General features: G+C 31.6%; 2 non-coding genes across 2 annotated transcripts; both read left to right on the forward strand.

Annotated features, from left to right (window-relative positions):
* The first annotated feature begins 757 nt into the window (after nt 1-757).
* On the forward strand, nt 758-828 carry Trnag-gcc. Its single transcript has one exon. It is a non-coding gene; the product is annotated as a tRNA-Gly (tRNA).
* Nucleotides 829-2241: 1413 nt separating this feature from the next.
* Nucleotides 2242-2313, forward strand: Trnae-cuc. The gene has a single exon. It is a non-coding gene; the product is annotated as a tRNA-Glu (tRNA).
* The last annotated feature ends 15185 nt before the right edge of the window (nt 2314-17498 follow it).

Raw genomic sequence — 17498 nt, forward strand, 5'->3', positions numbered from 1 at the left:
TAGTTAATGAAAAAAATTTTTTTTTCTCGAATACTACAATATGGATATCAAATTGAAGGGCACTATACAAGGATTTTAAAAAGGTATATCATGATTATTATTACCGTAATACTAATAAAGAATATGCAGTCGGAGGCATGAAATTGAAGGATAAGTCAAATCATTCTTTGTGCATGTCTCCGACTGCATGTTATGTACGACGTTGCATAAAGTTTCGAAGGACTACCGCATTAATATATTTTAAATGTACAGAACAAAATGTTTGATATTGTTTCTATTTATTTCGCTGACTTTGTGTGCATATTGAATTTTTATCTTGTTCCAGCTTTTTCAGTTGATTTTCTATTAGTTGTTCTTCACGCAGGCGGGTTTTTTGTTTATTTTTAATTATTATTTTATTTTTCATGTTTAAACAACTGTTCCAAATTAAAACAAAATTGTATGTAAAACCAGCTGCGCCACGCGGTTTCACCCGCGTATATAACGATCCCGTGGGAATGTCGGGATAAAATGTAGACTATGTGTTAATTTAGATTTTCAGCTAGGTATCTACGTACCGACTTTCATTACAATCGATTTAGTAGTTTTTGTGTGAAAAAGTAACTAACATACATCCATCCTCACAACTTTCGCATTTATAGTATTAGTATTGTTACTAATACCAAAATTTTAGCTAATAATTTGTTATTTTTCAACTTGTAAAAAGAGTAGGTTCTAATATTAGAGACCTATCATCAAATTGACACTACGTATGTAAGCATCGGTGGTTCAGTGGTAGAATGCTCGCCTGCCACGCGGGCGGCCCGGGTTCGATTCCCGGCCGATGCAATACTTTTTTTTCTTTATTTTTTTATATATTTTTTATTGTTTTTAAATTTATTTTTCATTCGTAAATTTTATTTTGATACATTACTACTATATACATTACAATAACGACACAAACGGTATTCGTCGTTTTTAAACGAAATACATTATTCCACGTAAATTTGTTTTAAACTTCTACTTTGTACCTTAAACCGTCATATAATAATTTTACACAATTTTAATCCGACATTAGCATAATTATTTTAACGATTATAATAAAGTTTTATTAACGCAATAACTTTTTAACTAAATATATAAACCTTACATTAGCACTTTCATAAAAAATATTAAACATACTTTACGGCATATAAATAAAATATACACCACTACCAGCCCGGCTTAGCACGGTTTGAATATAAATTTGTAACAAACTTTTGATCTCTCTGGCAATAGTCAACACCTGTCGAGTCTACCGTCTTTATGTAATTACATTATTGTCTATTCTGTAGGGAAAAATATTAATTCTGTAGTTTTAAACGTCATCATAAGGTAGATACGTTTGATATTATGATAAATAAATAAATAACGAATTTTTATTACAATTTCTTCATCAATAAAATTACTAATTTCAGTTCAGCCTATTGCAGTCCACTGCTGGACATAGGCCTCTTGAAAGTACGCGCCAGACATCCCGGTTTTCCGCAATCCTCATCCAGCCTACACCGGCAATCTTACGTAGATCGTCGGTCCCACAGGCCGGGGGACGTCTCACACTGGGTTTACCAACATACGGTCTCCACTCTAGGCGACGTCGGTCCTGCGACACAGCCCACTACCACTTACTAATTAGCAAGGTTTAATTAATAATAAAAAAATATTTTGTTATGATAAATTAAAAGTGATTTTAAAGTACTGGAATAAAGTATTCTTATTTTAATTTTGTTTATACAAAACGCGCAAAAACGAAAAATAAGTACTAAAATATTCATTATGAGATCATTGACGGGCGAGTGATACGTCATATAATTGTGACAGTAGTACAAATTTATATTAAAACACAAATGTAGGTCTAGAGGCGGTTTATTTAAACGCATTATTCAGGTCAGTTAACGACATCAGTTAATTTTAACCAACCTACTTCGATACTCTGTTATTTGGCAATATAAATTTAGCACGAAAATATTTTAAAACACTAGGCATGTTGGTTTTCGTTACATGGAAAGCAGAAACCACTTTTCACTAATTTTGTTTTTGACGCCATTACAATTTTTTTGCGATATATATATTTATCTCATGCAGCTCGTTATAGCATTGATCGGTCGTAAGCAAAATGATATTTTTTTTTTATAAAAACAAAAGTACAATATTACAATGACTTGCTTCTTGAACTGGTGATGCTGAATGAACTAACTCATATTTTGATTTGTAACATCGCGATCCGATATGGTCTAGTGGCTAGGATACCTGGCTCTCACCCAGGAGGCTCGGGTTCGATTCCCGGTATCGGAAGGAACTTTTACTCTTTTTTTTTTCATTTTAGAATATTCTTTTTATATTTCATTATTTTTGTTATATATAATTATTATATTTCACTGCAAAAAATATTAAATTCTATCAAAATAAAAGTAGCAATAACAATATATGTAGATACAGTATAATAATTGCAATTTGCTATTTAAATTATTTAGTATTCATATGTAAATGTTTTACTTTGAAAGTATTTTTGAGGCCTACTCGAATACAATAATTCTTGGTTTTCATATTATTAAAAAAAAACAAAAATCATACTCATATAAGCATCTACAATGGACCAGTACTAGTTACTAAGTAAGAATAATAATACCCTAGTGCCAGTTATTAGGACGTATACATATAGCATCCCGATACGGTTGCATAATGCAATAAGCGTCATACCGTTACCTACCCCACTACCGTACTTCCTGGTGGGTAGCCATGGGGAGCGAACCGTGGTGGCAACTCATGCAAGACTTACCAACAGGTTAGAATTTAATTTCCGCGGGTTATCTTGATAACACTCGTTTGAATGAATTAAATATTTATAAGTAAACAATAAAATAACGTATAATTAAAAGTTAGAAGACCTAATTTTCGTCAATTAACCACTTTTATCACTAAATAACCGCATTTTTATAAACATATGAGATAAAAAAGTAAATTTGAAGTTTTTTTTATATCTCAATTGTAATTGAGGCGTTTTTTTTTTTTTGTCAATGGCCATTTTATATTGATAACTTTTAATAACATAGGTAAAACAAGGTAAGGTATTTATTTTTTAGGATTCCGTACCTCAAAATGAAAAAAACGGAAACCTTATAGGATCACTTTTGTTGTCCGTCTGTCTATCAAGACCCTTTTTCTAAGGAACGCTTAAAGGTATCAAGCTGAAATTCAACGCCAACTTTCAAGACAACGTAATCAAAGATACGGCCGTTTATGCTACAAATTTTCGACACCCTCAAGGGGATCAAAACCTACAGAGTACTTCCCGTGCACTAAAAATCGTGAAATTTTGTACGAAGAAACGTCTTATAGCGCAGATAAAGGAAAAATTGCGAAAAGCAAAATTTTTTAGTTCCATCATATAATAAAAATATTTGAATATTTTTTGTACGGAACCCTCGGTGCGCGAGTCCGACTCACACTGGGCCGTTTTTTTTACATATTAATTATCTCAATAAGAACTACCGCATACTTTTATGTCAATTACTTCACGCAAAAGACACACGCCTATCTTATTACTGGGCATGTTAAATAAACTTACGTTATTCAAGACATTAATATAATTATTTAATAAAATTGAAAACACCCGATGTTTATACACGAAATATGTTTAGGTATAAAAAAAATGTAAAGATCATAATGAAGTAAATAATGATCTAAACAATTGTTTACTATACTTTTGTCTGCTAATCTGTCTGTCAAATTTCTTCTTAAATCACATAAATCTCCAAGTAATTTTATACGGTTTCTCGTTTGTAATTCTAAAGTTCTAATTTTTAAATGACTGCCAATAAAGGAGGTGGAAAGCTAGTACTTGTCCCGAGATCCCGTCCCATTAAATTTAGCTCAGCTTTGTGACGCTGTATTTCCTGCATGATACATATTATCAATTTTATATTAAAATACAATTTTTTTTTTTGAAAGTATAACTGCGCAGTTTCTTGATAATTCTTCTCTGCAGAATGTACATTCCAAATCGGTGTAGCTTCACTTTTAACCATAATAATTATAACTAGTAAAATGACGATTCGAAGGTGCTTCTGAAGCATATTTGAATAAAATCATTTTTGATTTTGATTTTCTCTTTTAAGCCTAACTCTTTATTCATTTCTATTGGGTATAGCATATAATTCGATTAACATAAACTCATCTAAGTACATTTCCCGGTCAAATTAAAACTTAACGAACAAAGAGTTCAAGAAAAAGTAAAGAAACAACAGATGAATTCATTTTTGGCGTGAACTTGTGGAGGCCTATGTCCAGTAGTGGACTGCGAAAGGCTGCTGTTATGATGATGAACAAAGTCGCAAGAAAAATCTAGTATATTAAAGTGAATGTTCATTTAATTACTAATTTCATACACCACTACAACATTCCACTAGTAAATAACATCATAAGATTAACGTTTTCGCGTGACCAGCCTTATGTTAATAAATTACCATAATTTCAACACGACATACACATAAGTACCACCTAGTTGGTTGTGACAAACAGACAATTTTGTCAATTAATACACGTTTGTTATGTTTGCTTAGCGTATTTGATAATTTACTTGTTTTTGTGGTTTCTATAAAACAAAACGTAGTTGAATGTAAATTAAATGTTTGATTAACATTACTGTGTTAATTTTTAATTTACCTACAAAAATAACCGCTAGAATCCTATGAATATAATTATGAAAAATACAATCAAGTAAACCTACCATTTTAAATAATAAAAATCAAACAATGTAATTTTTTAACCAACTTCAAAAAAGAAAGAGGTTACTCAACTCGACCGTATATATATATATATATATATATATATATATATATATATATATATATATATATATATATATATATATATATATATATATTTTATGTATGTTCGGGGATAGCTTCGTCGTTTATGAACCGATTTTGATAATTCTTTTTTTGTTGGAAAGGATCTTAGGGGTGGTACCATGATAAGGAAACCAGGACCTGATGATGGGTTCCTAGAAAAATCGAGTGACGACTTGTGCGTTCGTTAATTTTTTTCGTCAACTTGTAGGTATATATAATTGAAGTCGGTTTTTGTCGTTTGCGAGCAAACACAATTATTTTATTCGACTAGGTTTTCAAATGCAGTTTTGATTCATCTGTGATCAATTACGTATTATATCAATGTACACCAACCAACGGATTCAAAATATATGTAGTTAGGTATAGGTATATACCTGAATATACTTTCCGAAAAACCTACCATTCGTGGGAAAAACCGTTACGAAACCCACCACTTTTTGTTATTAAATACACCCATATACACAAACTATATTACATATATATTTTAATTCAAATATCATTTCTAGTTGTAGAAAAGAAAAAATCAACCGTCAGAGTTTTTTTTTTGTTTTTAAAAAAATATTCACGAACTAAAATAATCTACGCACAGAAAATATTTTTTCTACACAAAAGTATCACGATCTATGCGAAATCTCACGGAACGCATTCATTTCTCTGGATAAAAATGCGCGATGCGTGCTCAGACGAGCAATTTAAAAAAAAAGTATTTTTAGCTGAGATGTAGACTAGTATGAGAATCGAGAAGTCTCGGTGGGTAAAAAACATTGGTACTCAAATGTTAGCTATTAAATTTTATATTAAATGTTTTATTATATGTATATATATTAAATGTACGAAGGCCGAAGACGGGCAGCAGCGTCTTCGGTGTGACAAAGCCAGCCCTACGGTCACCAACCCGCCTGCCCAGCGTGGTGACTATGGGCAAAACACATGAGTTCAAGTCATTTTTGGCGCGAACTTGTGGAGACCTATGTCCAACAGTGGTCTGCGATAGGCTGATGTGATGTGATGATGATATAAAATGATATTAAATGTTATTCTTTCCCTACTCGAAGGCGATAAAAAGACGTTGTAATCCTTATTATAAATACTTCACTGAAAAATAACCCCTACCCATTTCTGGCACATTTAAAACACAAGAAATGCTTACAATTACTGATCACGATTAGCATCTGTGCGTCTCAAACAAAAATTACCTATTATTTGATATTAATCAAAGAATTAGGTATATCAAAATTGTTGACATAAGCACTCTTAACAAAATAATAGCTAAGAAGCACCTAAATTATGTTACATATTTCTTTCGAACCGAACTCAAAGGAGGAGGTTCGCAAATAGTTTTCAAGTAATTTTTCTAATTGTCCACTAGCTCGTTGGCGCAGTTTGTTGTAGCCCTGCTTTCTGCTCCGCGGGTTGCGGATTCGGTTCCTGCCTGAGTCTCGGTGTGATATTTCATTTATATATAATATTTCTATGTATATTTATCAGAAAAAAAAGGTATTTAGCTATATCAGCCGGCTGTTGCCTATAACACAAACATAACATTATTTACATCATTTAATTGTTTATAATTATCGCTAATTGTGTATTATACTTTACTATGTAGTTAATATTAAGAACACAATTGTTATTTCTATATATCAAATTATTTTTACTATACTATATTACTATTTACTCTGCTAATTTTGCTGTACTAAAAATGTTACATGTGTTAAAATTTACACATCGTACGACACTCGCCGAATTTATTTGCAAAAAGTTAAATAAAACAGCGTAGACCTTGAGTTACTTAGAGGAATACGCAATGTTTCCGTATTCAAACAGATTTTTGTATATTTTAACATGATTTCTACATTATTTTGACATGTAATTAATTTAAGTACATAAAAAAGTTTTAACAAAAAGATTACATTCGATTTTAGACGCCATTACTATTAGGTTTCGAGTTACATATTATAAAAAGAATAAATAAAATAACCTAACTAGCTAAATGTCTGATAAAAATATTATTCATTACAGGAAATTTATACTAAAATAATATTATAATAAAACTCGCACTACAATAAAGAATAAAAAAACAGAAAAAATATTTGTGTGCCTTTTTTACAAAAAAAAAAGATTAATGGCTATGACTCCTGCGTAATATGGTAATTAAAATCGTAAAAATTGTAATACTACTTAAAGATTTTTTAACATAATTTTAATCTGTGCAAAATAACTAGTACAGAGTTGTGTTCCGATTATTTTGTAAAAGTTATAATGGGACTGGCGTGTCCTTGTAGGACAAAAGTCCCTAAAATCAATAAAAGAAAAAAAAAAAAAAAAAAAAAAACTAGTACAGAAAAATTAGAACAGCTAAAATGATTACCGTAAATTTTGAATAGCTGTAATTTTTAGTATATTAAGTGTGACAGGAAATTCTTAAAAGATCAAAACGAAAAATCTAGAATTTAAGAAAATTTAAAAACGCAAGTGTTATGAAATACCACAACTTTTTGGCTTCACTAAGGCACTCTTTATTTTATTTATTATACTAAAATGACCATACTAAATCGAGACAAATTACTTGTCTTAACACAAACATTGCATGCGTGGCGCCAATCTAACGTTAATGTATGTGACAATTCCATTATACGCATAAAACCAAGAAAACCTTTGAGTGATTGACCTCGCATTCACTTCCACATACACATACATTATCACATCCACTTGTATTTCAACTCAATGTTATTGTTTACTAATATTATACTCGTAATTGTCAAATGAGGTTGGATGTTTGTTATACTCTTTGATGCAAAAAATGCTAATCTGGCTTTAATGAAACGTGGTAAGAATAACTCATAGGCTCCTTTATATTTCAACATTCCCAGCTCAAAAATACGTGGGTAAAACTGCAAGACGAGGAATCTGCAGTATCAGAATATTGACAAATTTTTTTAGAAGAACGAAGGAAGAAGTTTGTGGCGTTTATTTTACGCATTATATTTATCTGACGGTTACCAAATTAACGTATCTAAAACCTTATTTAAAAATTACACATTAAAATTATGAAATTGCATAAATCATCATTCCGACCCAGTCACAATTTCAACCACTATCTATTCATTCTAAACGCCTCAATTTGTTCTTCGTCATTATTTTAATTGGCCGAAATCGTGCACGGCGTGACATAATTACGCCTTTGATACGCCTTTATCTTTCCTTACTTTTTAAATAATTTGGATTTTTTGAAGTTTAATCCTAAATAAACGATATAAGTGCTATGAAAAGAATAGTGTTATATATTTTTCTTTACCTCATATCTGTTTTAATAGCGGCGGAACGCACTTTGAGAAAGTGGAAACATTTGCTAGCTACTAAAACAAAAATTTCGCTTGCACACTCACTTTATTTTCATATCCTAGACTATGCTGACCAACGGTGTTCTGATCTGTCTGAAACTCTCCTTAATATACTAGAAGGCTTTCAAAACACAATTATTAGACTCATATATGAATATGCCCTGAAAAAAAAAAAGATCATATATCAGATTATCGACTACAGCTGAACTGGCCTTAAAATAAGAGACCGACGTAACATGCATCTTCTATATTTCTCTACTATATCCTTTTCCGTGGTAACTCTTCTACTTACTTAAAAGATCGCTTTACTTTTCTTAATTCTGACTGTTTCTCGAATGCTAAATCCTCGATCTCAAGATGACTGACATGACATGATATGACAAACTAAAATCACCTGTATACCAAAGCTACTTACTAATCCTTTACGATTAAAGCTGTAACGCCGAGTTGCACGAAAAGGAATTAAAATTTAAGTAGTGATTAAACTAATTTAATCGCAAGAATTGTATGAAATTCTCGTGATTAAATTAGTTTAATCTCTACTTAAATTTTAATTTTGTTTCGTGCAACTCGGCGTATGTCTATGGAATACCCTTCCGTTGAATCTACGTCAATCGCAGTCGATTCAAATTTTTAAGAGACAAATGAAAATGCAGTATTTATCTACGTATGTTTAATTATTTACTTATCTTTTTGTACCTATGTTAAGTATATACGTTTTATTTACTTTATTTACGAGTATTGTATATAATAGGTAGTTTAGATAATAATTTATTGTTTATTTCATAAATATTTTCCCTATTTTTGGAGGTTGTCTGTAAGAGGTCACTATTAGTGATAACATCGCCTTTGCAATTATTTTTAAAGTCAAATATTATTTCCATATATAATAGTACAGCATTTACTGTACCGATACAAACAGTACGCGTTAATTTAAAATTTGATTTTGAAGTTTTATTGTTTTAATTAACAATAATTTTATTCATTTAATAGAATATATACTTTTTTTATGTCACAATGCAGTAGCGTGTCGATGCTGACAAACATACTTTTATTTTTTATTAGGGTCAGGTCAAGGTTAGGTCGAAGATTTGAATTGAGGAAAAATTAATAGGTAGGTATATCTTGCAAAACAACGTATTTGAATTTCTGAACTAGCTATTGGTAATCGCTTACCATCGGGTGAGCCGTACGCTGGTTCGCCGACCTTGTTATATATATATAAACTTATAAAACCACTTCAATATTTTAATCATAGTTTATAAAGTACCATTAACAATAACATTAAAAAACAAACAAAACTCTAAAACATTGTTTTGTTTTTGTTAGTTCATAGTCATTTATATCTTACAAGTGGGATGTCGAATTTGTTTTAATTTTTTTTTTTTTTTTTTTTTATTATATGAAATTGTGTTCTCGTGTTAGTGACAATGTATTTATGTGAATAAATGCCTTTACACATTTTTTTATCCTTCGCTAATTAACCCTCATTATGGTTCTTACTAAGAATGGCATTAAATGTTGCGATAACAATGATTTCTTTAACATATTTGCATACAAGTGAAACGATTTCACAACACGATTGTTTACTTTCTGTTGTTAAAAGGGTTAAGAGTTCTTGTATATTCTTCTCTACACAATCTACATTCTAAATCGGTGATAATTCACATTAATTACAATCAGTTCATGGTAAATGATATAATTTTAATTTATAAAATGACTTATCAAAAGTATTTTGAAGCTGACTCGAGTACAGAGATTTTTTATTTAGATTTTTTGACACGTTTATCATCAAAAACAATTAATTTTTTAAATATTAATCCCACAAATATTATAAATTGAAAAGAGGATTTTTTTTCTGCAGGATATTGAATGTATGTTGTTTACTCTTCGACGCAAAAACTACAGGACAGTTTGTAATAAAACTTGGTACACAGATAGTTGGAGTTCCCTGATAACACATAAACGATTTTTCATCCCAATATTCAAACGGGATCGGAAATTACGAAATTTAAAACGCGACACACAGCTATTCGTCACTTCAGCCTATCGCAGTCCACTGCTGGACATAGGCCTCCACAAGTTCGCGCCAAAAATAGCCGTAGCCGCCCGTAGTCACCACGCTGGGCAGGCGGGTTGGTGACCACAGGGCTGGCTTTACCGTCCGCTGCTGTCCGTCTTCGGCCTGTGTTTTTCAAACCCAGCAGTTGGAGGGCTATCCTGTCATCGGTCGTCTTCATAAGTTTCAAGATGGTAGTGGAACATAGCTAGTATATTTAGTATCATATATATATATTAACGAGCTACGGTTAAGATGTTTGCCTCCCTTTTCAGAAAAAAACTCACAATTACTCTACATAAATATTATATCATTATATAGATAATTGCTTACTTTACCGGCATCAACAACGAAAAAAATTATTGTTCCTTTTGTTTTTGTAAATTAATTAATTATTAAAATTATCTCTATGATGGCTTTGATATTGAAGCAACCTCAACATGATTGACGATTGGTAAATTTTATGTTCAATTTCAATTCGATTCACGTATAAATACTTTTTTGTAATTTTATAATCTTATCTAATATGTCATAATGATTATACTTATATTAATAATATATATAATATATATTAATAATGTTATAATTATGATACTTATTTAGTGCAAATTATTCGCATAGGTATAGCTACTAACATATAATATAGTAATAATTGTAATTCTAAAATGACAATTTAAAAGGTCTCTTGAAGCTTACTCGAGTAACGCGATTCGCGATTTTGATTTTTTTTTGTTTACGTTTCAATCAAATTAATCAAATCGGCCATTCCCGAGTGTCGTAGTTCTGTGCGATAAATTTAATTGATTAATTAATAACTCTATCGGGTCGCTGAGGTCAATTGTCTGTAATCGTTTCTTAAACAATACTGCAAAGTATTCCGCTTCTGTTTGTACGAGTATATAAACTTAACTTTAAAATATATCGTTTTGTTACTTATCTGTATAATAATGACAAAAATAATAGGAAGTTAGGGAAAGAATATTTAGTACATATTGATTGATTCAGTTTGCATTTCACTGATATGCATAGGCCTCTTTCCTTTTGTAGGACAAAAAGTTAAACTAAAATCAAGTACACAATAATTCAAAAAAAAATCTTTTACACCAACATATAACAATAGTTTATTAAACACACAAACACACAAACAAATATCAATATAATATAATATCAAACACACTAACATTTTTTTTTTAAATATATAACTAGGTCGGCAAACAAGCCTACCCACCTGATGGTAAGCTTAATCGCTATGGTATGGTAATCCATACCTTATAGACATCCGCAACATCAGAAGCATCGCAAGCGCGTTGCCGACCCAATCCCCTATTCCCCCCAGGAGCTCTGGTCACCTTACTCACCATCAGGAACACAACACTCCTTGAAAACAGTATTACTATATCTGAAATAATAAAACAGTCATCACATCATCATCATCATCACATCAGACTAATACAGTCCACTGCTGGACATAGACCTCTAGGACAAGCCACACTATTTTGCCCATAGTCACCAAACTGGGCAGGCGGGTTGGTGACCGCAGGGCTGGTTTTGTCGCACCGAAGACGCTGCTGCCTGTCTTCGGCCTGCGTATTTCAAAGCCAGTAGTTGGATAGTTATCCCGCCATCGGCTGGCTTTTTAAGTTCCAAGGTGGTAGTGGAACTGTGTTATCTCTTAGTCGCCTCTTACGACACCCATGGGAAGAGAGGGGGTGGCTATATTCTTTACTGCTGTAACCACGACGCAAGTATAAAACAGTATAATATATTTAAATAAAAGTTATGAAAGTACAACCATATGCGTGCATCATGACAAAAATACACACAGTTAAAAAACGTTCTTACAAAAAAACAGATCAAAGTGTAAAAATAAAATGTTATGCAACTGAACTTATATTTTTTTTTTTTATCAAATATTTAATTCGAACTAAAATTAGTTCCAGCTTGAATGAGAATCGAAAACCAAGTCATTCTGTGCCCACGGTCTAATAGTGGCTAATCTGCCTTAGCAACAACGAAATATGTACTTAGAGCTGGCAACCTTTTTGTTCAGTTGAGAACTTTTAATTTTTTTTTTTTTTTTTTGATAATTATTTAAATCAATATTTAATTAATCCAGTTTAATATTCTTTATATGTATATAACATTCTCGTTCGATTCCCGCTTGAGGTGGATATTTGTACAAATGTTAGTTTCTAGATTAGATGTCTGTCTTTATGAGTCTCCCCACCGCGCCTCGGAGAGCACGTCCCGGTTGTTATCAGAAATACTTGATAGCAATCATTACATACAGTAGGGAACATTTCCGCTAACCCACAGTGGAGCAGTGTGGTGGATTAAGCTCCAATCCTCCTCTTTCTCGAGAAAGAAGCCTATGCCCAACAGTAGGATGTTACAGACTGAATGCGATTGCGCGTGTTAAACATTTTAAGCTCCCACTCATCTCCTACATGGAGTTAGTCTATGCCCAGCAGTGGCGCGTTACTGGTTCAATTAAAATATTATGAATTTTCTGTATTTATAGTATTAAAAATATTGATACAAAGCTCCTACACTAAAACCAATCCTAAGCCTATACCGTAACGGACGTGAATCTGGTGATGACGTAACTAGGTAAGAGACAAACTTCTAACGAACCAAGCATCGCCTTGAACTTTGATTTTTACACTGTTTACTTAATCGATCAATAAATTCGAAGGCCTCTGAATACTATACAAAATATAACTGTAGATACTTTGTGGAATCGATAAACAGAGGTTAGGCCTTGTTTAGTTCTAAATTTTATTTAATTAATACAGATTTTATATAATAACCCAGCAAGGAGTATTTAACCACTTGATTGTATTTATAATGTACCTACCTACACATGCATGTTTATGTAAGATATTCAATGGGTATCTATATTATGTGCATGTAGCATGTGTTATTAAATTATTATTTATGTTATTATTGGTCTTATAATACAACAAGATAACATTGTTGTTTTGTGACGACAAAGAATGAAAGTGGTATTATTATTACTGCCACTGACTAATCAGACTAAGCAAATAATGTTAATAAATTAATTTTATCATAAATGATAATGTTCACACCTCAAAGCGAGTTCAAACTACGATACAGCTTTTAATGATAATTTGTCTTGAGATCTGAAACTTAAACTGGCGTTTACTATTTTAAAAAATTTAATTATTTAAATTTAACAAACTAAATTCTTTACTAAATACATGATAAAATAATAATCAAAAAATAAATAAATAATGTTTTATTTAAAGATCAGTGAGAGTTCTAAATAATCTATTTTTTAAGACTCATTACTACTTGCATGTCCAAAACGATATACTTAGTTTTTCTATAATCTTTACGTTCTCAAAACCGTTTTTTAAATACCTACTTACTATAATCGTATCTCATATACTTAATTATATTTTAGACTATAAAAGATACACTACGATTTATACAAACAGAAAAACAACAATTCCTATCAAAGCTAGTTACCAGTGTTGTTATTTTGCTTCAATACTTAAACAGTAAACATTTAACTTGTCATATTATAGAGAGTGACTCAACTCGTTTTCAATTGTTTGTTTACAATTTGTCAATTATTTGTATAAATGAAAATTGCTTCATTCATTACGAGGTTGTATGAACACTTGTATAAATAGACACTTTTGTTGATGTAACGAAATTATATGGATACTTTTTTTATTTCGTAATTCATTAGCTATTTTATTTTTTAGTATACGATCTTGAAAACTGATATTGTTTAACTTTGGTTTTCTTAATAGGCTGCCCTGCAGCTGATAACATATTATTTTGCGTTATTTTACATATTTATAATTCAAAATTTAAGAACTAAATATTTATTATAAATAAGAAAATATTATTATAAAGATCGTGTCCGCGTGGAATGGTGCCAAGAATGCTGGCAGCATTACCCCGTTGAATAGCTATGCCGATTATTTGGGCAAAAATGTACCAGCCCTCTTGTCACCAGTGGAGGCAATAAGACATGGATTTTAATAAGTGTTTTTCGGCTCTAAGAAAGACTTAGAAAATAGAACCTCTGAACGTTCACTGTTTAATATATAAAAAAATATCGCTATACCAAACGGTCGTCCTAAAAGCTAGTAGTTTTAGCTAACTATCACATTTTTGAGAAAATTGCACTACATATTTTCAAAGTGTTAAATAAATACATTTTCAGCAATCCTCATCCAGCCTACACCGGCAATCTGACGTAGATCGTCGGCCCAATGGGCCGGATCACGTCCCACACTGCGTTTATCAACACGCGGTCTCCACTCCAGGACGCGTCCGCTCCAACGACCATCGGTCCTGCGACACAGGTGACCAGCCTACCAGCACTTCAACTTGCTAATTGGGGATGTCTATGTTCTGACTATACTATAATGAACAATATATAATAATGAATATACTATGACAGCAACAGGCTGAACTAACTAACTATCTAACTAAATAAATACAAACTTTCGTGACAAATTTTCCTAGTCCCTGCTACACCCAATAATCACATTTCAGTTAGCGAAGCGAGTAGTAAATTGTTTGTTTATCAAATTGTAAGAGTAGATTGCAATTTATGTAAAGAGTGATCGTGTTTAGCCTCGGGACACTCGCGATCCTGTGTTACGAAATACGGCGTATGCCTGTAAGCCGCCATCTTAAATTATCTTGATTTTATTTGAACGTGATAAATCAACCTGTGGTTTAATGTTGCAAGTTTTGTTTGACTCCGACGATAGTGGATTCGATTTAAGATTTTCGATTTTTGTTTCTAAGCGCCAAACTCGAGAATGGATAAATTCTATTCGGCTATTTTTTGTTTTTTAGTTTTGTAATGCATTGCATTTCAGATCAACACGGTATGAAAAATTATAATCATTGCAAAAAAAATGTAAAATTTCCAAAAACGTAACGGATATTTAAGGCAACTTCTGTCGAGTCTTCTGTCTTCTGTATGCTTCGGTTTTTGCAGGCGTCTAAAGTAACCGTTTACCATCAGGTGTGCCGTTGTTTGCCGATGTAGTTGTAAAAAAAATACCTGGTCATTATCATACCTGATAAATGCCGTCCCTCTTCGCTAAACTGTCTCCCAAGCTTTAGTAGAAGAGCCAGTCAGAATCGACTTCAACCATTCTCTATTATGAAGGTACTTGTGCTCAGTGATATATTTAAAGATTGCTTCAGCTGAGTTCAGATAAATCAGCATCGTACAGGATGTAGATTCACAACATACGTTATTTCAGAATTACAAATGGAAGTTAACGTGTTTTTAATAGCCGTTATATAGACATACATGCACAATGTCGTTTGAAACGGTATTATTAAGAATATAAATAATCCTGTTGCAGAAATAAATATAAAATTTGGACGATGTTTTTAGCGTAGTTTCACTACTGTCCGACTTTTTATCTGTTACAGGCTTGATTCTTGAATTGCATGTGACATGTTTATAATGACCTTAGATTGAAGAATATCTATATTCAAGTAGGCTTTAAAACAATATTTTTATATATATTTACAACACACACGGTCGTCTGTTCCTAAAGTAAGCAACTTAATGCTTGTATTATAGCTAACAGCCGACTGGTATAGCTAGATTTTTTTTTTGATAAACATACATATAAATTATACATATATAAATAAATATATATATATATATTACACCCAGACTCAGGGTAGGAATCGAAACCACAACCCCCGGAGCAGAAAGCAGAATCACTAAAAACTGCGCCAACGGCTAGTCGTTTTGAGTTTTTAATCGAAATAAACAATTGAAATTTGATTTAATTAATTAGAGAATGGGAATTATGATTCAACCGGAAAACGTAGCCAGCTTTCTTACCTCCACTTTACTGGGATATAATTTTTAACTACAAAAATATGTATTAATTTTTAGCTTCTGGACTTTTTTTTATTATTTTAAACTGTAAAATAAAAATAAATAAGAAAGTAAAAAGTATATGGCAAATATTTGATTATAATTAAAGAATATAAGCTAACAAATTTCGAAAATTACAACGCTTATCTTCTAATCAACTAAATTTAACTGAAATAGGATTGAAAACATTAACTTACTTCAAATTTTACCATTATAAATATAGACGTACACATATAACTATAATTATCTCAGACACAATGTGAGACTTGATGAGGTATTAAACGTTAGGGAACCCGCTGAGAGCTCATTAACTGATATTATAATAAATCAACTTACATTTCTATTATAATGTTGATTTATTTATTACTTTTTTGTTGGTACGCGCTTAATTTAAATTTCATAGCTGCAATTTGAATAATAATTTTGTATAAAGTCTGTTTAAACATTTTGAATATCATATCAAAAATCGACCGTTCCAGCGGGGATCGAACCTGCATCTCCGACTGACCGTGTCGGCGCTCTAGCCAATTAAGCTATGGAACGATGTACCCGCTAGATCGATTTTTGATATGATATTCAAAATGTTTAGAATTCCTAATGTGTGGAAAATAAAAATAAAATCGTAAATACTAAAGTCTGTTTATTAAGATGAAAGCTTTTTAACTCTATGGACTTGATACCCAAAATATACTGTTTTTTTTGTTCTTTTAGCGAAGTATTTTGAACTCGTAACTATACTTCTTGTACCGATGTCGTCAGTTAAAAGAACTTGTTCCGTCGATTAACAATGGACTATTTTTAAAATATATAAAGTAGATGTAAGTATCCATTTGTCGCATTTGTACATTTTAAAAGAATAAGCGACTATAATTTAAGCTTCTTATTACAATTTAACCAATTGATCATGTATATGTAATAATTACTACCTCATAGGATAGACGGCCTTCAAGTTCTATGAAACCGTTACCGTAGTCAAGGTATATTAAACACTAAATCAAACAAGCTGGAAATGAAAACATAAATTTCAATTTATCACAAAAGCGTATTTACGCTTCGAATTTTGAGTCCAAGTAAGGAAAACTGTACGAAATGTGTAGTCAAATCACTATCAACAATATAGATACACGCACACCAATAACAACCGTGACGAGACAGCGTATCACATCCATGGATAATTATTCGATAAGAAAGAAAAAGTGTAAAAAAACTTTCGTGGGGTGACCACCCAGCGTGAAACCCTCCAAGGCTTTACAAATAGAGAGGGCCAATTGCCAATTAAAATCACGGCAGGTGGTCAGAGGGCAGTACTAGCAATCGATTAGTTAGGAACC

Source organism: Melitaea cinxia, chromosome 5 (genome assembly GCF_905220565.1).
Source record: "Melitaea cinxia chromosome 5, ilMelCinx1.1, whole genome shotgun sequence".
Lineage (NCBI taxonomy): Eukaryota > Metazoa > Arthropoda > Insecta > Lepidoptera > Nymphalidae > Melitaea > Melitaea cinxia.